Source organism: Agelaius tricolor, unplaced genomic scaffold (genome assembly GCF_023055355.1).
Source record: "Agelaius tricolor isolate 1412-34295 unplaced genomic scaffold, bAgeTri1.0.p SCAF_1, whole genome shotgun sequence".
NCBI classification, from domain to species: domain Eukaryota; kingdom Metazoa; phylum Chordata; class Aves; order Passeriformes; family Icteridae; genus Agelaius; species Agelaius tricolor.
The window spans coordinates 36,994,410-37,018,520 of record NW_027269261.1 but is presented as its reverse complement, the minus strand read 5'-3'; the positions used below and the strand labels follow the sequence as shown (position 1 = coordinate 37,018,520).

Here is a 24,111-nt window from a genome sequence, read left to right as displayed (position 1 = left end):
TAACTGGAATAGAATGCAACAGCTGATTAACATCTGAACAGGAACAGGACAGGAAGCAAAGGACCAGAATTCAATCCCCAGAAGGAATGTTAATGGAGAATAAAAATACCCAGGGGAGATTTTGACCAGGAAATGAGCACCAGCTTTTTAATACATATAAAACATAGAACCACCATTAATGACTACACCTGAAATTGCACAAGAACCAGCTCAGCAAAAGGTCATTTACCAAGCTACCTTTAGCACAGACAGCTACACCAAGGGCTAATGACAGCTTCTCATTCAGAACTGCTGACACACCACAAGCGTGTTTAGTTTGTTCAGTGATCCTTCCAACTCTCACAAGGTACTTTAGGCTACAAACTTTCAGAGTCTCTTCATCTTAGCACCCTGGGCTTCATGTCCTTCCTCACTCTGTCTTCTTTCCTGTTCTTTTAAGATTTCCCATGAGAAGACTTCTGGAGTACATTGCTCAGAAATTTAAAGAAATACCAGAACATTAGATAAAAACTCATGGAGATTAGGAGAACTCTCAAAAGTTTCTGGGAGTGTCTAGACCCAGCTAGAAAAAGTAAATCTTGATACTCTAACAACATGTATCTGGATAAAGCTGATACTTCATAAGAGGGAAATTTGGGAGTCATGGCCTTAAACTTTCTCTAACACAAGCAAGGGAATAGCTACCACAAGCAAACATTTGAAGAGAAGTGGAAGAGGGGGATTTCTGTCAAAAATCATCATGCAGGAATTCCTTTCCCAGACCTCTGTCATATCCTGTGCTGTGTAGGAGGGGAAGAAGAGGGGGAAAATTCATACATTGCCTTCCCAGAGCATAAAATCATAAGGCATTTAATTAGGACAAGGTAGATCAGCTTAACGTTTTCAACTAATGAAAGGCAGATTCTCAGCCCCTGTAAGTATTCCCTGAGTCCCACACAACCCCCAGCAATATCAGCAGTCCTCTTGTTTCAAACTTTAGTTCAGAAGCTCTGGGCAAACGGCAATCTCCACCTCTTCAGTGCCAGGAACTGAATGTCACTGAGCTGCCACTCTAGCACAGATACAGTAATGCCAGAGAATGCTCCATTGCTGGAGCATTCAACGCTACACTTGCCACAATCCACTCTCCAAAACGTGCCCTCTGTCCGAGGCTCTCAGTGATGCACAGATGGCTGACACACTACGCACTATCTACACAGTGGGACAATGGAGCAGAGCACATTATTTGCATTATTTACAGAGGACAGATGGACAAGTTGCTACAGTGACCTAGCCTACAGAGCATCTGCAATGCTGAAGAGGCGCTAAGTCCAGCCCTAATGCTTGCAGGTGCTGACAAAAACAAATTCAAGAAATAAAATGGCTGTTTACAGCAGTCAGCTTTATTCTGAAATGCTATCACTACAACCACACTTGCAGAGTAATTCACATGCCAGTTTTGTTCCCACAGAGCCTTTACCAGCAAGCAGAACACAAGATGTATTGACTAGATTTATCCTTTTCAACCAGAAAGAGAACTGACATCTGCAGTATTTACTTATTCCTTGGCCATAAGTTCTGTATGTGTGTAAGTCACCACAAATAGCAGGTGGCACATACTGTTGGGAGACAGACCAGGAAAGAAACAGCATCAAAATTGGGTGACATTTATTTCAAGCTATGGATGAAGAACAGTAGCAAAATTCAGCTCAAACCTGCTCAGCCATCTGAGTTTTTTCAAACATTAAACATTTGTGCCAGGTTTTAAGATGTTGCTTTTGCTGACTGAACAGACAGGACACTAACCACATTGCAGGTACTTTTATTGGTAGGCAGAGGACAAAACTTAACATTATAGGGGTCTCACATCTGCTCTAAATAGAAAAAGGCCTCACTTACAAGGAGGATCAACCTACTTTAATTGAACACTACAGCTAAGAATGACAGAGTTGTACAAAGGCTACAATGATCAGTTCACCCATCCTCCACCAACACGCACCACAACAGGCTCTTTCATTCCATGATCACATGGCTGCAGCCAAACATGACAGACTGTTCAGCAAGTAATAAAAAGGATCAGCTTTTTCCCCAAGGTCTTGTCTACATATACACTGTACTAAATTAAATTGACTTTGAAAATAATATAAAGCAGTATAACGCTCCTGGGCAAATGTTCTTAATTCAGTTTAAGAGCACTTTACATTGAAACAACTTAAGTTAAATAGATAGATACAAGACACAAACTAAATTAAGGATGCCTATACAGGAATGCTACACTAATATAATCACAGCTGTCTCTAATCTGATTAAGTTAAATCAGTCCAACTTCCCTGCAATGGCAAAATCCTTACTGATATTGATGTTAACCCTTTTTTGCACTTTTCTACTCCCAAAGGTTTTGTTGGTTTTGTGTTTGGTTTGGGGTTTTTTGGAAGAAAAAACCCCAAACCCACAACAGTGTGGCCTCTCTCACAATCAAAATAAGCTAACTACACTATACAAGGTATATTAAGACACTAAAGGTATTGACATATAAATGTCTTGAAAGTTTTATTAATCCTATGCCAAATAAACATCATAACAATGCTCAGACCAGTGCAGCTTAGTATTTTCTCTACTTTCCTCAAGCAAGATGGAAAAGGTGATCACAAATGCTCACACTGTACACTGTTTTCCATACTCCCATACACAGCTTTTGCTTGCTGATGTCCAGCATCCCTGAGGCAGTTCTGGGAAGCCAATGGTCCCCACTTGCCCATTCCTAAGGGTATGGCTCACCAGCAGTTTATCTGAGCCAACTGGAGTGTGGAGTTAGAGCACGTTACCTAACTGCCCCAGGCACAGTCTCACTACTGACCCTCCTCTACCAACATGTTCTCCTGTTAACTGTGGGGCAAGCACAGACACAAACCAAGTGCCAGGTCACAGACCTAACATGCTACAAACTCACACTCTAACATCATCTCTCATCTCCTCAGTTCCCACAGCATTTCCCCAGGAAACATATCTGTCAAAATTAAATTTCAACAATTCTAAAATTAGTAGTGTTCTTTCCATTCCTCATTAAAAACTATTCGAACTCTTCCCCCTGGATACCAAAATTAAATTTATCTTCACTCTCTTGGCACTCTTTCATCTCTACCTGCTTTTTCAATTGTGTCTCTTCGAGCTTTCCAGTCTTCTTCACATCCATACCAGCAACACAATCATTTCTCTCTCCTCAGGGCCACCTTCCACTGCTGCCTCTGAACTACTATGTGTACAACTAACTTCCTCTTCAGTGCAAATTTTCCAAGTTTAGCACAGAAAGACATCCTCAAGAACCTCTCAGAAACCCTTGAAGAGAACTAAATCCCTCATTGGCCTTCAGAAACTAAATTGTGCCACAACTTCGAATAAAGTGGTGAACTGTCACTTGAGTACACAGAGCAGCCCTGAAATCAACCTGAATTGTAAGTTTTTTTTCTTTTTTTTTTTTTTAAAGAGCTGTTTTGAAGCCCAGACCACATGGCATCAAAGATTGTAGGTATACAAAAGTTTGGCTGCTAACCTACACATTTTTGGTTTTATAAGATTTAAACTTCAATTCTCAAAGGGTTTCAGATATATTTTTGCAATAAACTGGTCTTAAGTCTCAGCTTCACGCTGATGTAACTATACAGTTATGTGGACCCACACCAAGTCTAGGATTCACTGTCACCATAAACACATGCAAAGAAGGTAGGAACAATTTCGTTTCCACAAGTAAGTAGAGGAATTGAGGCACTAGGACAAAAAAACAGTCTGCTGCACTGGTTTTTCATTAAGTTGCAAAGTTAAAGAAAAACAGATTCAGCTGTCATAAGAAAGATCTGCAAAAAAAAAAAAATCAGCAAGACAGTCTTATTTCTTGCACTTAAAACAAGAATGATCTGGGATAGAAAATAGAGAGGAAAGTCTGCATGAGCTAAACACCAACCTGACAGCAAATGAGTTGAATAGCTGCAATTCTTTATAAGAACAAATAAAGCAGCAGCCCTGATCCAGTAGTAGAACAATATTTGTACTATACTCAATTTTTTCTGCTGCTGGGGTTTAATCCCAGCAAGAATCGTTTTGGTTTAATTAGCTTTTCCCTAGCAGATGGTCAGATATGAGAGGCAGAGAATGGTACAGGCTTAACTGTTGGGTGATTGTGCAGCTGCATCTGTAGCTGAACAGTTAAGCATGTCCAGGGGTCCAGCTGTAGCTTGCATGACACAGGCCATCTCTGCCATTAGCCAAATGTCAGCTTCCTCTTTTTCCAGATTATGTATCAATCAGAGGCACATCCAAAGGCAGGCAAACAAATTATATGCAGCTTCACCACCATCCCCTTTCTCATACAAAATCCTCAAATCTTCATTATCTGGAAGTCCCCCTTTCTTTGATGACAGAAGCACATTCAGAAGCATTGCCATGGGAACTCGAGACATCCTCTGTGCTATTCATCAGAGAAGACCCAGCACAGAAATATTTTATGATCTCTGTGGCACTGAATACATACAGCAGTCAGCATAATGAAGTAGAACCAGTGACACCAGTGTTGTGTGAGGACAGCAGTGGGGTGCTCTTCAACCAAGCTGCCTGAACCTTGCATCACCTACAACGAGCAGTAACTTGCTGTAAACTGGCAGGGAAAAGCAGAGCAGCACTGAGAGATGCAAAGTGATGTCTGAGGAGTAAAACTATCCAGCCAAAGGGATGAAAGAAAAAAGGGGTTATCACAGCCCTTTCCCAAAGCTGATTATATCCTGGACCTTTCTCTTCCCAGAGGTTACAAGTGGTATTGCTACTGACTCCTTGGCAAAGCAGGATTCCTACCAGGCACAGAGATCTCCCACTTAACCCATGTCACAGGCACTGCGTACTTTGGAGGCTAAAACAAGTATTCCTCATTGATTTCCACTCAGCCTCTGTATCCAGGCACAATGCTGAGTGTTAGAGCATCCACTCCTGTACACACTGGCAGTAGTCATCTCAACAGGCAACAAAGGCAAACAAGGAGATGGCTTTCATATCCATGCTTTTGGCCTAGCAGATTCAGAGCCTGAGCCAGGGGCAGGAACAGGCACAAAACTTGTCTCAACTCTGTCAACAATACAGCAGCATGGCTCCTGAAGCAGCATGTAACCCTGGAGCTTCTTCCCTCTTTTTTGTGGTGTGGTCCTGTAGTTAATCTGCCTCAGTTTGCCTCATTTGTTTGGTTTGGGTTTTTTGGTTTTGGTTGGGTTTTTTTAATGGTTCTCTTAGTCTTCAGCACCACTGAATTACTGAGAGATTTCATTCTGAGTTCAGTCACAGAAATACAACATGGCTTAATCCAGCTTAGGAAAAACAAACAGATCCACCCATCTATCTTTCACTGATGACCTGTGTAAAGCACGCAACTGACTGCAGCTCCTCTCTCCCTGCTCCCCTGGGCTCCAGTCACTCCTTTTAACAGCAGGACCCCAGCCACAGCAGAGGGGACTCACACCTCCACCCCCTGCCCTGCACAGGGAAGCTGCCTGTCACCAGCAGTCATGGCCTGCACTGCTTGTCCTTCTGTACATACTGTAGTGTACCTCCTAGTTCACCTTCCTCCCTTGGAGGGGGATAACCACAGATTCCCCACTTGTGACCAAGTTGGGTTGCTTCAGCTCTTCCCTCAGACACAACTTCTCTTTGTGGCAGATGAGTCAGAGAGAGTTCCCATTAACTGCCTCCCTCCACATCTGTCATCATTGCTAGCACCAGTGCTGTTATTCAGCTGAAGCTAATTATGAGCATTAATTGTCTCAAGGGGCAATTGCAGCAAAGGTCCATCACTTCAGTTTTACCACAAGGTCAGCTTCTCCAGTCTACTTCACATCCCCTGCCTGGCATTGCTCTTGTAAAACTGAAATGCCTTTACCACTGTTGTCCTTTGGGATAGCATAAGTCCATTTACTATTCTAAGGTTAAGGAAAACCACTCCTTTTTAGTAATGCTAAACACACAATCTCCTCCCCTACCCAGGGCTCCCTCCTGTAGATCCCCCATAAATAAACCCTATGCAGCTCTTCAGAGAGCAAGCAGGGAATGAGAAACAGTTGAGCTACAAGTGAAATCACCTATCCTCAAAGGGGCTCTAACTGAGGACTAATAAACCCCAGATATCTTAAAGAAAGCAAGCCACCACATTCCAGGTACCTTTTTTTGTCAAGCATCAGACAAGAACCCGAAGAGCCAGTAGCTCACTGCTAAGGTAAGGGCAAAGGCCACGGAGGAATGCCAGCACATAGCCAGGCAGATGTTGCACAGGCCAGGTGTTTGCTCAGTAGTGAGCTGTTCACTCACGCCTCAGCTTCGTGCAGCTGCACGAGCGCAGCTCTGCTGAGTCTGTGACTCTGGACTAAGGAATGTCTCAACTGGACACCACATCTGCTGCCGGCTCAAGGTGCCCAGGATCAGACCAATTCCCAGTTTTACCGTCCAGCCGTAGCAGTGCCTTCTGCTCTCTGTTCCACCAGGGGGAGATCTAGCTACTTGGGAGGGTTACAGCTCTAGCCAGAGCAACACACTGCCCGGATACAGGAGCACAGAGGCCTGGATTCCTACAGCCTTGCAGTCCAGAGCAGGGAAGCCAAAAAAAGGACTTAGTGACTTTCTCTCACAACATATTAAAACTCACTGACAGGATGGAAAAAGGCCAATAATCATCTGTACTTCCCCCTTGGCCAACATCACATCTATTTCATTTTTGCTCCCTCACTCCTTTCCTGGCAACTGGAAAGTGTCAGCAGAAGCAGTATGTAAACAAGAGATCCATCTTTGAAGCCATAGCCCGTATTGCATGACAAAGCTGAAACAGGCAGTATGGCAATGATTATACACACTTACATGTTCTATCAGTAACCTGATTTTAGACTTATATTTTGCTACCACCTCCTGTTGCTGCAGGGCATACTGTCCAGCCTGCCACTACAGAACAGAGGAAGGAAAATGAAGATACAGACAACACACTCTCTCAGCATCCAAGCCCTAATAGTCACATATGGAGTCAGTGGCAACTAGTTTGAAATGAAAAGCACAGTTTCCATGAAACCAAAAGAGAAGAGATCCCAATGTGAATAATTTCCAACTGTTTCACAATGCTATGAGCCTTGGAACAAGTAACATTCCCTTAAATACCTATCACTGAGATCCTGCTTTGAAAAGTGACACGGACTTCTGGAGAGAGCGTGACATGGACCCCTCTGCAGTGAGCTCTGCGGTAACTCATGGGGTGAATGTGGCGACAGCTAAAAAGCAAAAACTAAGCTATACAGCCAGAGAACTTCTGAGAGCAAATTCTTTCATTCCTGCTACTACCTAAGGATGGCAGTAGGGAGGTCTTCTGCAGAAGACTAAGTTTAATAAGGAAATGACTGGCAGGTCACAGAATTTCAGGCTACTAGAAATTGCCAAAAGGGAAACTGCAGAGGATCCAAGCAAATGGGGTAATGAACAGCCCAGGGCTTACCCAGAACACAGAAGATGATCTGCTCGTACTTCCACAAGCCTCTGTGCCAGGCAAATGAAAGACTTGCATAGAGGACAAGGACGGCTTGCATGATAGGTGCATAGCAAACTAGTGACCATTTGTCAAAACAGATATCATGTCAAGGATCCCAAAATAACAGCTACATCCTGATCTGCCATCCTTCAGCAAACTTCCTGTCCTCAGCTCTTGGGGTACCAGCTAGAAAAAGAAAGATTTTCCAGAAGAAGTTGGAACAGAAACAGAACATTTACCCACTGACTGGGGGAAGCACTCCTGCCTGGGTTAAATCCCAGAGTCATTCCATCTCCAGGCAGACATCTCGTGCACTGAGCAGCGAGCTGCATAGCACGAACCACTCAATCATCTACTGATTGCCAAGAGCACACTGGCTGCAGGGGGGACCAACCAACCTTAATTGGCCTTATCGGTGTAAATTAAACCCTACAACACACCCAAGCAAACAGTCAGTTCCTTTGGAGAAGCAGGCATGAGTTATTTTGCTGCAGCTATAAAGGAAACATTGCTGCTAGGACATGCCCCTGGAGTGACTGTGCCGCTCAGCTCTCCCGGTGCATTCCTGGGGTTGTTTAGCATGGATTCAGCTCCAGCCTTTCCACAAGCAAAAAGTCTGAACCCTGAATGCCATCTGCAAACACAGCCAGACTCCACCTCCTGCATGCCTGCAGGCCACCAGGTGTGGCCAGGAATGGCACAAGCTACACACAAAATACACCTTTGATGTGGAGCTGAAAGCATGTAGCCACGGGGCATGAACAGCACGCCGCCCGCCGCCGTGCTGACTCCCACTGCAGGAATGCGGCTGCAACCACAGGCCAAGGAAGGCAAACACATTGCATTCCTCATCAGGCAGAGAAGGAAAACAAGTAGCAAGCCCACACACCCACCCTGCTGACACCCGCCATGCTCCCTCCCCACACTGCCTGCACAGCCACTGTCAGGACCTCAAGGACAGCTTCAGCCCCGAATTCATTTGTGTGAGGGTGAAGTTCTGCCGGCAATTTCTTGAGCCAATGGGACAAGAGAAACAGAGCAAGGCAGGAGAGTTCTCAATTGGGCACGCAAGCCACAGGGAGAAGTGCTGTCACCCGGGCTGGAAAGTAGCCACAGTCCAGGGCAGGAACAGCTCTGTGCACTAGCCTGAGAAGGGAATTTCCCTGACTCTTCCTCTAAGACAAGGGACAAATATAACACTGAGACCTCTTGAGCTGAGGGGACAGGGCTGAATAAGAAGTTGACTTTGGGGAAAAGGGATGCTTGGAAGGATCCAGGTTTTTCTCTACCCCTAGAAAACCATTCTACCTTAAGTCAAGTAGCTTTTCTGGGATGGAGGCATTTCTTCATTACCCCAAAATCCTTCTGTAAATGCTTGTCTCCACTGCCCACACACACAGATTTGACCTTCACTGTACAACATTCTTCCACTACAGCACTGACACCAGGTCATTTCAGTGATCAAGAGAAGAAAAACTTAATGTACAAATATCCAAGACATCAGGTAACCTCTTATCTCAGAACCTCATCATTTTAGAGCTGCAAAGAGACTCTGTGCTCTAGTCAGAAAAAACATTATTCCTCCTTCATACGGCACTCCTACAAATCCTAAAGCTTTCCAAAGAATTCACATTCTCAAATATGAAGTTACTCTGAAGGATGCCTCAGATGTGAAACTGTCAGCAGAATTCTCAAGACTATATTGTGAACTCCCCAGATTCACACTGTGAATCTGCACTTACTCCGTGCAACATAACTAAACAACCCACTCCTAAAAACCTTAAAAATCCATCCCAGTGCTAAGGACTAACTCTGAGATTCAATAGCCGGTGTTCTCACAGCACCAAACAGGAAAACCAACACTCTCAAGAGCACTGCAGCAGGAATATATCTGACTTGAACCTAACAGACACGAAACAGTGTCAGGAAATTCAGAGAGAACCAATTAAGGGCTGAAACACTGTAACCTCTAGGGAACCTCAAAGGGGAAAGATCAATGTAGCCATAAGCTCCACAGACATACCCATGCATCTAGCAGGCTGCTGGAGCAGGGATGATTTATAAGGCTTGTGGCCCAGCTGCTCCACACCCCACATGTGCATTTCAAGGCCCTCACAGAGGCAAATGATCTGATATTAAGTAACAAGACCAGACCAGACTGAGGTCCAGTAGACTTTCTCATGCCTGTTGAAATTCAAGGCCTCAGGCTACCTGTTCACTTCACAAACTGCAATAAGTCCAGTACTTGGAAGAATGAGGCATGGAAGGCCAAATTTACCAATAGATTTATATCCAAAGATATAAATAGAAGCCCGGCAGGATTTACAGATTAGGTGTCTAAATCACTGCATGCAGGAGAATGGGCTTCTCCCCTTCTAACCACTCCATACCTCTCCAACCCCAGCCACCAAAAGAAAACACATTTCAAACAGGACAGAAGCCCCTGCTGTCCTACACATTGCCAAGGGCCATCCCTGTGCAATCCACTTCGATGGCGACGGCACCCGAACTCCACCAGTCTCAACAGTGCAACCTGCAATGGCTGCAGCTCTCACAGAATGTAGGTCTGCCTGTTTCCCAGAATAGGAGCTGCCTCTACAGCCTCTCCTCTCCCTTCCCCCACTACATCTTTGCTTTTCATAGACTCAATACTGTTTCAAGGTACCCTCATCCTGCCACCGGTGGGTGGGTGAGTGGGGGAAAGGGGCCCTTTATAATTGTAGTGTTGCAATCTGCCAGCCCGGCCAGGCAGCCTGTTCCCGCCTGCACTGTATTAAATACCTTATAACTGATTACACCCCCATGGGGCATGATTAGCAGTCTTCAGAGAACAAAGTCTACTTTCATAAGAATAAGAACAGACACGTACTGCTAACCTACTACACAGCTGGGCAGGTGAGGAAACAGGGAAGAAAGGAGGGTGTGGGGGGGGGATGAGTTAACTGTACTAACTCTATTCCTCTCCTTCCCTATCGTGGCTGAGTTGAGATTTCCACTGCCCTGAACAGTAGTACCCCTCAGACCCACACCTAACAAAAGCTCATAAACAAACTGTTGCCCGTAGAAGTCAGGCAAAGTCCTAACCTGGAGGGGCAGGGCCTCAAGGCAAAGAGAATTGAGCTTTCCTCTGGGTGACAGCAATTCCTTCACATCAGTTCCCAGGGAAAGGGAAGGGTGAATTCCAACTTCAGTATCAAAAACACGGAGAAGGAAGGAAAGCTTAAAATACGATCACATATCCACACCCCTCTCTAACCTCTGTATACATCTGAAAGGTCTACATAAGTAACAGCAAAACATCTAATTCAATCTGGAGGTTAACAGCTCTCCAGGTGAGGATTTTTTTCTTGTGGGGAGGAGAGGAGGTAGCAAAGAGAAGGAAAGCCCTCTCCATCTGAGATAGGTAATAGGGATCCCCAAACATACACAGTTCATATGCATTGCCGCAACAAAGACCCAGCTCAATGGAAACTCAGCCAATCTGACATGAAATGACCTACAGCTCATTAGCAAAGTGCCTTCCAAATCTCAAAATGCCCACACAAACAGCCACAAATATATTTGGTGCTATCTGGCCTCCATCTCAGCAGATGACGCCTTTCACCAAGAGCAGTAAGAAATATAAGCCTAGGATCAGGCCTTCCAGCTACTCTCCCCAAACCTCCAACAGAAGCGAGCACAGCAGAAAGCTCCAGGAACATGGTCTTACTTGAGAGAGAAGCCCATGTAGAAGCTTCAATAAAATAGTAAGAAGTCTCCTAATTGTGTTGTATTGGAAACAAACACCTGCTTTACCCAGAGCCCACTGTCTTTGCCCATGGCCCCAAGGATGCTCATGGTACAGTCTGGAAGCACTCACGTTCAGCTGATGCATATAGAGGGGACACCCTGCTGACACATTCCACCTGGATTCTTACCAAACCCACCCAAGAAAGAATTCCTTAATGAGTAACCAACCCAGCTGAAAATGATCTACTCATATGTGCTTTACTCAGCAGCTGGTCCTTCAGCCAGCACACAGATCTCTGAACTGTACTGCCTAGTCCCATCTGTACAGCAAAACCTCCATATTCTTTTTATTACAGCAAGACTTGAAGGTACCACTTGACTTTGGGCTCCAATGTACTTGCCATTGATATAAAGCATCAATTCATTTAGAGTTATATTACAAAACAGAATGTGCTTTCAGGGTTTGGATAAATGGAAGCTTTCACCATAAACATGAGTTAGTCATTAGAAGCTCCAGGAGGTAATTTAAATTATCGCAGCCAGCACAAAAATAGTTTTCCTTTGGGAGCTGAAGTTGCAAAGCTGTAGTAAATCCAAGTGGCACAGTAAAACTTCTTATAAAAGTTTAAAATTAGTTGTGAAGCCCCAAATGGCCTTGCATATCATTTGATTCTGCTACCGTGGGCTAGCAAAAGGGAAATCACTCTTCACACTGTAAAAAAAAACACTAAAAAACTCTATCATCCTTCAGCTCCTAGGAGACAGAAGAGGTAGGCTTACATTTTGTGTCTCTATATATATGTGTAAAATACATAGAAATAATAAATCTATAAATAAAATGTTAAACCCACAGAACTAACAATGACTTGTTCAACCCCACACAGTGCTGGGCAGCTATCAATCAGGCTTCAGAGCTCAAATTGGAGCATTGCAATCCAACGCTCTCTCCTGGCTGCTGCACCCCCACAGATACGCTGTACCCACCCCCATTCCCAGAGTAAATTGCCCTCCACTGCTGAGAAGCACTCCTGCTATTCCAACACTGGTATTCACCACCAAAGCAAGAGACCCTAATTTAGCCCCGCACGGGCCTTCTGCAAACTGCTAATCCCCCCTCCACAGCTGCTTCTCAAATGTACGGGCATGAGCAAACCATAAACGATTTATGGCGCGTGGCAGGAAGGCTCCTGGCTCCCTGCGTAGGCGGGGCTTTGGGACAAGATCATGCTTGGACTAATGTTTATATTGCGAGTTGTCAGTCAGGCAGTAAATCACCTCTGGAGCTGCACAATAATACAGCCCCATCCAGCTGGGGCCTTGATGACACTGAATTCTGTTCTAGCTATTTCACTTACACCTGGGAACCTATTTGCAAAGGCATCATCTAATCATGGAAAAAATGAATATGCTTATAAGTAGAATCTACCAAAATTCTGCAGCCCAGAAAGGGTGATTTGCTTTCAGGAATCAAACCAAACTGGTACGAGACGTGTGCCAAAAATGACTCTCCACATCAGTCATAGAAGAAATTGGATTGAGTGCCTACACAAACATCTAATAACAGAGTGTATCTCTAGCAAAATGCAGTTACCTGAGACAACCCTTCTGAGCAAAGTTTTCATCTCCCACTATTCACATAACTGTAGTGTAAGCGATGCTTAAATTTTAAAAGTGAAATAAAGATATTTTGCATACTTTAGTGCACAAGACACTTTCTGCTCAGAAAAATAAATGCACTTAAAAGCAGGATGTAAGCTTGAAGTCCATTCTCAAGAAAGGTTACTTAAAACAACTTAATTTTAAGCACAAACATCCTGTCATTTTCCACTTTTTTTCCCCCACTTGAAAATGCTTTTCATACAATACACTGGGTGAGAATCTCCCACCAATAAAAGAGAAGGGAGAAGAGTTCTCCATAATGAAAAAATTATAAATAAAATACTCAAGGGGAAAAAAACCCAGAACAGTAGCTTTAACTGCAATCACTATTCAGTTGTGAGAGACCAGATTTCAACTCATCTCCCTAGAATATTTTTAATCTTCCTGCTGGGCAGCAGCAGAGTCATCACTAATGAACACTAAAGCTGCAGGAAGAAATCTGATGCAGGAGACAGAGCAGCAAGGCATCTTTGAGAACTGCAGAGAGCTTGTGAAGTAAGACATATGCAGGTCCAAAACCAGTTACTCTAAGTAGCATATGCCAAAATAATGGTCAAAAACCTTACAGCCACAACAATTATCTAATTATTACCTTGGGAAAATAACTTATATTCTTTTGAAACAAATGCTATAAAGTAAAACTTGCCTAAGGTTTTTTTATGAGTCTATGTGTAATTCCTCAATAGTTAGAGAGACTACCTTATCTGTCCCTTTTGATTTCAGAACCAGTTGTGCATGAGTGTTACATTAACACAGCTGGACAACTGAGACTGTAACACAAGAGTAAGAAAATCCAGTTATAATTCCTATAACATTCCCAATACAAATACAGAACTCAACCAAAGACATAGAAGTTGCTGTGGGACTTCCAGGTCTGAATTTGCTAACCCTTAAAAAATCAAAAATTTAAACCAGTTCTCTCTTGCCACCAGAAGCTGGTCAGATGCTTTCTGCCTAAAAATCAGTCTAAGCCTTGCAGGAAAACTTACTTTCCAATCCTGACCATTTCACTTTAACAGCAATACAAAACTTCCGTGAAAGTCAGTAACTGTTTATTCTCAGCTGTTAGCCCTGCCACAAAAGGGTTAAGGTCATGTGCCCTAAAGCATATGTTGTTCCCAAAGAAGCCCATAGGGCCCATACCAGGATCTTGTGCTGCTGTCTTTGCAAATACACAGACTCTTTCCTTCAGCTCCCCTTGCATTTAGGCAAACATTACAAACACACAGCTTTTTCATATACATATTTTCATGCCACTGCCACCTATCTTTATTAGCCTATACATCAAATTGAATTTATACCTACTTGCAGCACTGATGATTCTCCTGATCCTCAACAGATTGGACATGAGCACAGGACACAAACTGTCTTCACAGACATTAGTACATTGAGGCTCATGCTACAACATACCAGAACTCACTTGAACAGCCTTAAAGCCCTGCCTTTCAGACACCTTACAGACCAAAGTCCACACCAAGACTGCAACGTGGAGAGGCCAAACTCCACACATTCTTTCCCCTCTTATAAACAAAGGGAAGAAGCAGCAAGTGCTCTGCCTGACCACTCAGCATGAAATGACAATAGCTGCAGTCTCCATGTTTATCATAAGACAGTCCTCCTCTAGGAACCACACTATCTTTCCACAGACCCTGCTCTTCACCAGCTTAAAATCCTCAACTACCAGGACTAATCAGAGCAGCTGCAGTGCTTTGTGGATTTGTTCTTTGGTTGGTGATTTGTTGGGCTTTTTTTTCCCCTAATGCAGTTACCACAAAAAGCAAGGTCAGTGAGCAACCTAACATAGCACGTAAGTGATTCAATACCTTGCCCCTGACACAGACCAATACATTAAGGTGGTTTAGTAGCTGGAGCAAGAAGCCTCAGTGACAATTATGGAACACACTGCCATTTCTTCAAAATGTTAAGAGATTGGATTAGGTCTGAAAAATATACCTTCTAAAACAAGTTCTTTAACTACAGCAAGTCTGAACATTTCCACTCCTAAGTGCTTGATCTTTCTGAATCCCACTCAGCTCTTAGCCTCAGCGCTATTATGTGGTAGTGAATTTCCACAGATTAGACATCATGTGAAAATACTTTAAAATCATTATTCAGTTTGATGCCTATCAGTTTCACTGAATTGCATTCACCTCAACTGAAGAATACATTCCAGCTCCTTTACCCCTGCACAGCAGTCTTCCTTAGGCTTGGCACCCAGCATTGTTGAAAAGCAGAGGAAAACTGAGCCCACCCAAGTGATGCTTATACTGCATTCCAACCATTGCAAAGCTATTCTCACACTCCTACATGGTTTTCCACGCCATTTCCTTCCTAAGAGCAGCTTGTCCCAGGAGGACACTCCAGAGAGGCTGGCTCATGTCATTCCAACTACGAAACATCCTGCAAGCTGCTGCTTTTGGCCCTCTCTGGCTGAGCATACTTGGAATAAAACCATACATGAACATCCTGACAATGAAGAGCACGGTTTCTGAGAATGGAACAAACAACTAAGAGAAAACTATCCCAGAAGTCAAAAATATTCAGGCAAGGTTAGATGTGAGCAAAACAAGCAAACAGCTCCTGGGAAGGCAAAAACGTGAGGTCTCAGAGTGCCCACTTGCCTTGAACAAGGCAGGGCCTGACTTGCACTCCACAGCAACTTCACCATGCCACAGAATACACAGGACAATGGATCACACAGGGGTCTGCTTCATTCTGAAGTCAGAGCTTGAAATACCCTTCTCATTTCTCCTCCACTGAGCTTTACTAAAGCATTCAACACCACAGTATCTAAGCATCTACACACTTATGGGTTCATCCTCAAATCCCTAGTAAGACTGGTGTTAGTCTTTTCCAAGCAAAGAATGAAGAGTAAGAAAAGTAATGATCTGAACACAATAAATCTGTGGCAGAAATGAGGTATCTTTCTGACCATAACATCACCCTTCCCCTCCAACCAGCTGTAAAGGTATTTCAACTTTAAAAAGTAACATTCTTCCTACTACAGTTACAGACTCAGCCAATCTAGATCTAAGGAAAAGCCCTCAGGTAGGGGAACTGGCAGGGAAACAGGATGGATGATTCCATGCCCTAAGGCATTTGTCCTGTTTGCATAGGTTACACACATAGTTCCTCTGCAGTCCTGCGTAAAAGAATCTCAGAGAGCATGGTATTTACCTGTGATCTGAAATACACACTGCTGGCTTGAATGCCAACAAGCACTCTCTCTCCACAGCTCAGGGTGTCATACAGAAAGGAGATACCTTGCCAACCAAAAACCCTCTAGCAAGGAGATGAATATACCCAGTTTCAGGACCTTAAATTTCCTCTCAAAGCATTAATCAAGTCAAATGGTCAAGAAAATCTGCTCTATTATGAGAATTCCAGGTCCTGACAAGCCCAGTAAAAGAAGCAAGATGAATCAAAATGGTGTCAAGCCAGATCCTCATTTATTAGCAGAGGAATCCTACCCTCAATGTCCATCACATGCAGGCTCATTTGAGACCTCTACATGTTGCACTTCCCCCAGCAACACGTAAGGCATAGAGTTCTGTTGTCACTCTGTGCTGGAGAAGCGAGGCCCATGACAACAAATACATAATACAGTAAATTAGTCAGGACATAACCTCCAGAACTGCTTCTTGGGTCTACACTGTAGATGTGGTGACACATGGAAACCTCAGAATCCAGTTTTCAGTGGATTCTCCATAAAACATGGCAGACATTTTAAGAAGTTAGGGAGCTCACCTTCAGAAAAACCATCAGGCTCTAAGACTCACAAGCATCTAATCAACTACCAAAAAATACAGTTACATTTTACTAAAACTTGTTTTCTTTGCTACCTCTCAAATAGCTTGGCTTTCTTCGCCTTTTTAAAAAATTTTATATGCCACAGCAGCTGCCACAAGCCCTTTTTCCAAGCCAGCTCTGATATCATTCAGACCAGCAAGCCAAACAAAAATCATTTGTCCATCTGACTTGATTTGCTTTGCTCTGAGACAAGAAGCAGGCAGACTTGCAGAAGACTACACCTTCTTCAAGGCTTTAGCCTATCTCCCTGACAAGCTATACCATGACTGTATTTAGGGTGGATAGCAGAGATAAGAACTGAGGGTTTGTTGGCTGCAAAGCAAGCGACTTAGCAGCAGCCAACAAACAACTTGAAACAGAGTGGAAAAGCACGCAAGGTCATCTTTAGTTCAGAAAGCTGGTTTGGAGAGTGAAGAGGCAACAGGTCTTGGCAAGTAACTCATCCCCTCTTGACCCAGTGCCTTGTTAATATTAAAGATGAAGATAACCATGGGCTGCCCTTTGGAACTCCACTGGCCCTGCTGAAATGCATTCACAGGATTCCAAGAGCACTGGGTGCCTGGGAAGGAATGAAAAACTCCTCTTGATACCACAGCTAAGACCTGGTAGCTGAAGTGCTGATTTAACACCCAGAAGCTAAAACACACTGTATGCAAAGCACTGCTGGGATGGATATAGGTGCTTTCTGCAGTGATCCACTGGGAAGTGAAGAAGAGAGCAAGGAGTTGTTATAAAGGTGATCTGACAGTGTACAATCAAAAACCAGCTGCTGGGTACCAAACAGCTGCTCCTCTAAACTGGATCTCAACAGTGAGCTCAGGTACATCTGCACCACCCATCACAGGAATAGCTAAAATTTGTGTGGAAACAAATAACCTGACAGAACAGAGGGCCACCAGAACCACCTAACTTTGACACTGCCATTATTGCAAGAGCAGGATCACCAGAAAGGATTTCATCTGGATTATGGCTGGGCAGATCCCTTGTGAATGATACAGACAGCATGGCTACTTTGGCACTGATAGAGCACATTAAAGATTGCTTTCCCAGATGGCATGTCAAGAGCACTGGCTTATATCTTTAACTGAACCTTTCTTTCCAGAAGCTCTTGCTGAATTTCTCAGGGTCACTCCCATTTCACTGACACCCCTGGCCTCTCAATTCTGGCAATACAGGCCTACTATGATGCAGAGAACACCACAAAGAAGGCCACTGTTTCAGGTATGTGGTTTACATGTTCTCAAAAATTCAGGTAGTGATACAAAAAGAACACAGTCTGACTCAGCATTAGATCATTCCTGGCTTTCTTACCTGCTCTCTGAAGATTCAGTGAGGATTCATGGCTTCATTTTATATAGGCCCTTTATCCCAATTCCTTCTCCAAATCTGTAAAACAGAAATGCATAGCTCTGAAAAGTTTTCACTGGCACAGAACTATCTTCCTGTGATGGATGATTCTTTTCAGTGGACAAGATCCACCTGGCATCTCTCAGATCTAGGTCATTCTCAGCCTTGGCAGATTTGTGTATCATTTCCACACCCTGATGCCTACCAATGCAACCTCATGCACACCCAAAAATCTGTGTATTAGCACTCAGCCCTTTACTCTGCTCTAGGCAGAGTGCTCAAGCTCAGAGCCAGAAGCAGTACAGCATTTACTATTCATCTGTTTTCCTTTAAAGTCTCCCCATGTTCCCAGAGGCTGCACACTGGTTCTACAGGGGGAAGCACCCCTTGCACTAGAGAGGATGTCTAGGCTGGCAGAGAATTTCCCATTAACCCTTGCCGAGTCTGACACCAGAGGAATGCTGATTCTTCCCTTCCAACCCGGCCTCTGCCAGTTACACTCCGGCTCTTTAACACTGGCCCAGACTTGTTCTGCTTTGCAGCTCCTACTCCCTGCAGAGATGTTGCTTTTTCATTCCCCACACCACCTAACTCTCCATCACTCAGAAACAGCTATACTCTGCATGCACCAGGTTCTGCCTGCCGATCCCGTGCTTGCGCTGCTCCCTGACACGGGTCTCTTCCCGGGAGGAAGGGCTCCGTAACGCCCTGATGGCTGAGGCAGTGGCATCACCACCCTTCCCCACGGAGCCCGTCCCTTCCCTGGGGCCTCGCCGTCCCCCCGCACCCGGCCCCCGCCCGGCCACGGTGCGACCCGCCCGAACCCGCTGTCTTCGGGGAACTCTACAATTCCTCGCCACACACGTGGACAGAAAGGCCCACCCCGCTCGCTGGGCACCGTCCGAAGCCCGCAGAGGCCCAGGAGCGCAGGGGGCCCCGCCCGGGGCTTCATCCCCAGCCGGTCGCGCTCCCCGCTCCCCGCCCCCGGAGCCCCAGCCCGGCTCTGACCCGGTCGGGCTCGGCTCCACCAGGGGTCCCAGTGACTTTGCGGCCGGTTCGGCCTCGGTTCGGCTCCGCCTCGGGCCCGCTCCAAACTTTGCCCCCGCCCGGCCCCGGCCCCGCTCTCTCGCCTCAGGCCGCCATTTTGCCGCGGGGCACGCCGGGTAATCCGGCGGAATCCCCACGTCGCGGCGCGGCTGCGTCATCGGACGGCACGCGCGGGGGGCGGGGCGGGGCGGGGCGGTCCTGGCAGCGCGAGGGGCGGTGGGACGGGACGGGACGGGACGGGACGGGACGGGAGCTGAGCTGAGCTGAGCTGAGCTGAGCTGAGCTGAGCTGAGCTGTCCTGTCGCCGTCAGTGCCGGGAGCCGGGAACCGGGAACCGCTCCTACCCTTTCCCGCCTGCCCCGGGACCCGGGAACATCCTGAGAGGCGGTGGGATGGGAGCTGGGAACCGCTCCTGCCCCTTCCCGCCTGCCCCGAGAACTGGGAACACCCTGAGGGGCGGTGGGACGGGTACTGCTGCTGTCAGTGCCGGGGCCCGGGAACCGGGACCCGCTCCTGCCCCTTCCCGCCTGCCCCGGGACCTGGGAACACTGAGGGGCGGCGGGATGGGAATCAGGACCCGCTCCTGCCTCTTCCCGCCTGCCCCGGGAACTGGGAACACCCTGAGGGGCGGCGGGACGGGAGCTGTCGCTGTCAGTGCCGGGGGCCGGGAACTGCTCCTGCCCCTTCCTAAGTGTCCCGAGAAACGACCCGACGGCCTGGGGCGTATCCCAGCCTGTCGCTAGGGAAATAGAAACCCAGTCTTGGGAGCAGGTGGAGAGGGAGGCAGAAAGGTGGAGTAGTAAATGGAGAAACCCACCTGAAACGCCCCAAGGACAACTGCCTGCTTCTTAAAGGAGAGGTGCTGAGGACAGCGTGTGCCAGGCAAGAGCTAGTCAAACCCTGACACAATTTGTGAATGTGCTTTGGAATTTATTTGCAAAATCTTCCACTGTGTTGTTCTAATCTTGGGTCTTTGAAAACTCAGTACATTTTAATTTCTAACCAAATCATCCCATTTATTCAACTCTGAGCGCAGACAGGTACTTTTTCCATTGCTTTTCATGCCCAGTCTGTAGACTTACTCACCCACTGCTTCCATTTCCTGTTATCCTTTCTTTCACAAACATCTCATGAATTGATGATTCACACAGTAAACAATGGAGCCTAGTTCTGAGGACATTTGCCCGGTTCAGAAAAGTCCTGATAGAACTTACATGATGTTCTTCAGGGTACAGCTACATTTACAAAGCCTTCAGATTTACATTCAGGTAGTACCAGGCTCACAGTACTGCAAACTCTGCCCAAATGGTCTCCTCTCTTACACAATAAAAGACAGGTGCTCAGCAGGACCCCAATTCCATGACCTTGGGAATATTGTCCAAAAACGTCTGCACCACACCGCGCGTCAGCCAGGGATATTTCAAGAGAGCCTTCGGTACTTGTGCCCCCATAAATTCTCCAAATCCTCCCTGTGCTGGAGTCAGATAACAAGCAGAAGGACAATGGCTCCAAGAATCCAGGCTGCCCATCTGCTCTGCACTTCCAGATTCTTGCTTCCACAGCGCCAGCTGATGAAATTTTCATAGCTGATGAGGTTTCTCATTTCCACCGGGCCTTGCTGCCCTGGAGCCTTCACAGCTGTGGTCTGTTCAGGTTTCCGTGGGTGAGCACTGATAGCAGCAATGATTAGAGTACTTTGCTCTCTTTTAGTGATTTGTCAGAGTAGGATCTTCAAACTTTTGGCAAGTCTAGGTGAAATAATCCCTGAATGAAGAAGAGAGGCTGATTTTCAGATGGTCTTGTCATTGACTGCTTCCATTAAACTCAACTCTTCTCAAAATCAGATGTCAAGGTCAGACCACCAAAGGGAGACAGGAACTCGACTTGGGCTGGCTGAGCACCTGCTCTGAGCACCAAAAAACACTCTTCCCTCAGATCCCAAAGGCCTTGGTTCCCAATCCTGCTTCCTCTGCACATACATCCGCCTTGCCTTTCCCCATATCCGGTATGCCTGTGAGCTGGACTCAGCACTGCCCTGAGCCTAGAGCTGTGACATGATGCAGAAGCATGACGCTGGGTTACATTAGATTCATTTGTACAACACCATTAATACCAAAGTGCAGCTCCCTGCTAGAGCCAGTTGCTCGCTAAAGCCTCTGAAGTTCAATTAACAAGCACCAGGTAATCTAACACTTGACTCCCAATAATCCTTTTATTTTAAGGGGCCTCTGGCGGATGTAAAGCCCTCAGCAAACAGTCCTGGAAGTACATTTGAGATTCTCTCAAATACCAGCTGAATTTATGACCCTTAGTGAAGAGCAGGGAGGAATCTCTTCAAAATACTTTCCAGCTGGCAGCACTTTATATAGACCCTTGTAACTGAATAAAATGAACCCCTGGAGGGGCAGGTGCCACCCTGTGGAAGGACAAATCCCTCTAAAGTGCCTATGGTCTTGGCTAGTGAAAAAGAAGATGCCAGAAATAATGTCTCCCCACCAGAAGAAGGCAGTGCAGGCTTGGTCCTCTCAAGTTTTCCATCAAACCTGGTCAAGTGAGGAAGATGGCGGGTGCTGGACAGCCCCTTGGTGGCTGACTTGGAGGCTGTCACCTGCCTGAGAGTTGCCGTGGTGAAGGGACCCCTATGAAACACTTGCCTCCTCAGCTACTTCTCTAACTCCAGTTGCACAGAGGATTCCCCAGTAGACATCAGCTGGGAAAGCCTCATAGGCAAAAGATGTTTCTTGGATGGATGAGCCCACCAAAAGACCAGAGACTTAGTTTAAGCAGAGTTTTCACTCTGGGATAGGCCAATACAAGAGGAGCTCAGCACCCAAAACTAACAGCATTTCAGGAACAATAAGATCAGTGAAATACTGCCAGCCTGTGACAGTCAAACAAGTCTGTGGATGCCGAATTGGACAGCCAAACACATTCTGCCAGTATGCCTGGAGCATACACCTACCAGACAAATACAGCCAACCCGCCAATAAAACAGTTGCTAAAAACATACCCACGTGTATAGTTCAGGCCATCCCACCACGTAAGAGTGAGGGCTGGGACTCAATTTTGAGTTTAATAGAGATTCAACCCTCAAAAAACCACTGGAGTCTTTTCACAAGCAAACACGTTCCCCAGCATCAGTGCCTGAAGAACAAAAGTGTGCTGACCCAACCCAACCCAAAATGCTGTTTGTCTTATGGGACTGCCCAAGGCACCCACTGTGGCTGGGATGTAGCTGTGCTGGGCACTGCACAGAAAGACAAGCAGACACAATATCCTGCCCTCAAGGCTTGAATCTCTGAATCTTTTGAATCTCTCTCAAAGCACCTCTGTGAATATGAAACGGAAGATGAAGGCAGAACTGGGGAGCAATGACAAAAATCCACCATTGCAGCACCCGGATGCTTGGCACAGCTCGGTGGTTTCATGCCATCACAGGTTAGAGCAGAGCACGAAGCTCACACTGGTATTTCAGACATACATAGGGGCACTTTCCCCCAGCCTCTGTGCTTGAAGGATACGCTGCCCATCAACACTTGCCCATTACAATTGCTGCCTATGCAAGTCTTCTATATATTTATAAAGGCGTGTGTATAAAAATAGAATTAAATAAATATATATCAGTGACCCCTACTGGCCATTTCTAACTAGCCACAAAAAGCCTCAGTGAGCTCTTGCTGAGGTGCAGTATTTTGATGTGAGGCACAGAGCGCAGAGCCTGGCAGTGGTGTGTTCGTGCTCTCTGCACTCACTTTGTGCTGGCTGCATCACTCCTGGGGGCAGACAGCTGAAATTGGGATTTTCTGACCTCAAGTATTTGTTTGTGGCATCCCACTCATTTCTCTGCTCACCGCCAGCTCCATGCCACGATCCCAGCTCTCGCACCGAGATCTGTACAGGTGCCTCCAACTCTTACTCTGCACAGTTGCAGGGCTCTGCAAGGGAACAGGTATTGGGCTGTGACCTTATTCAGGGTATTTTTTCCAAAAAAACTCAGTTCCCAGCTGGAACCCACACCACAGCTCCTCGAGGTCAGCTCCCTACAGAAGGAGCTGCCCAACACTGCACAGTTTCTCCTCCTGGCAGCCTCACCTTAGCCTCACCAAAGCTCACTGTAAATTCTTCACCCCACTGGGTGCTAAATCCAGCATGAGTGCTGCTGTGCAGCAGAGACTGAAGGGCCCTCCTGGATCAGTGATTTACTTTGGTGAAGGAGTGGAGAGAATGTGCCTGACAGGCAGGATGGCTGCTCCAATGGAAGGCAAAACCCTGTGGGAAGCAAAGGCTGGAGTCACTGTGTCAGCCTCAGACCAAGACTCAAGGGGCTCTGCCTCCCTTCCCCTTCGTCAAAACTTGTTTAGCTTGTCATGCTAATAAAGTGTTTGAAATGAACTGAGTTAAAAGTATGTGGAGAGGAAGGGGGAGGATGCCTCCTGGAGCGTATGGGGAGGTGGCAGAGGGCTAGGTGTAACACCAGCTCTCCTTGGTGTGTGCAGGCAGACAGGGCTTCATCCAGGTTTGGGCACAGAGCTTGCCATGTGCAAGGGGAGGACACTCCACACGGGGGTGCGGGGGTTGGCACTTCACCACGGAACACAAATGGGGAGGGCTTGATCCCCCAAGCCCTCTGAGGCAGAGCAGGGACTCGTGGACTCTTATCATGTAGACACACATGGCTGTGTGTTGTCTCTCAAAAAGCCAAAAAACCCTTCTGTGTGGCTAGCATGCGCCTCCAACTCACAGAGACTTTTTTTTTTTTCATGAAATCTGCAGCACTGCTCTCCCCGTGGAGCTCTTGCTGTTTATAGGGACGGGTCCAGGCAGGCCAGGGAGGAATTACCTTTCCCTAGGACACGCTTGGTGCTTGGCTGAACACACCGCTTCTCGCTTCACGGGAGCTGCTGAAGGCCAAGGAGACAGTCAGTCTACAATTAGCCTCCCTCCCAACACTCGTCCACATCCCCTGGGGCTGCTAATTATGGACTCCTCTGCAGCCAGGGTTC

General features: G+C 46.2%; 1 protein-coding gene across 2 annotated transcripts in view; it reads right to left on the bottom strand.

The window, feature by feature from the left end:
• The window catches only part of TJAP1 (tight junction associated protein 1), a 40,234-nt gene extending 20,986 nt beyond the window's left edge, over positions 1 to 19,248 (bottom strand). The window contains exons 1-2 of one of the 2 annotated variants that reach the window (XM_071430106.1): positions 19,070 to 19,248; positions 18,026 to 18,100 (exon numbers count right to left, since the gene is read on the bottom strand). The gene's annotated coding sequence lies outside the window, so the exon portion shown is untranslated. The remainder of the gene's footprint in view (positions 1 to 18,025; positions 18,101 to 19,069) is intronic. The other variant, XM_071430115.1, reaches the window with a different exon arrangement.
• Positions 19,249 to 24,111: the final 4,863 nt, after the last annotated feature.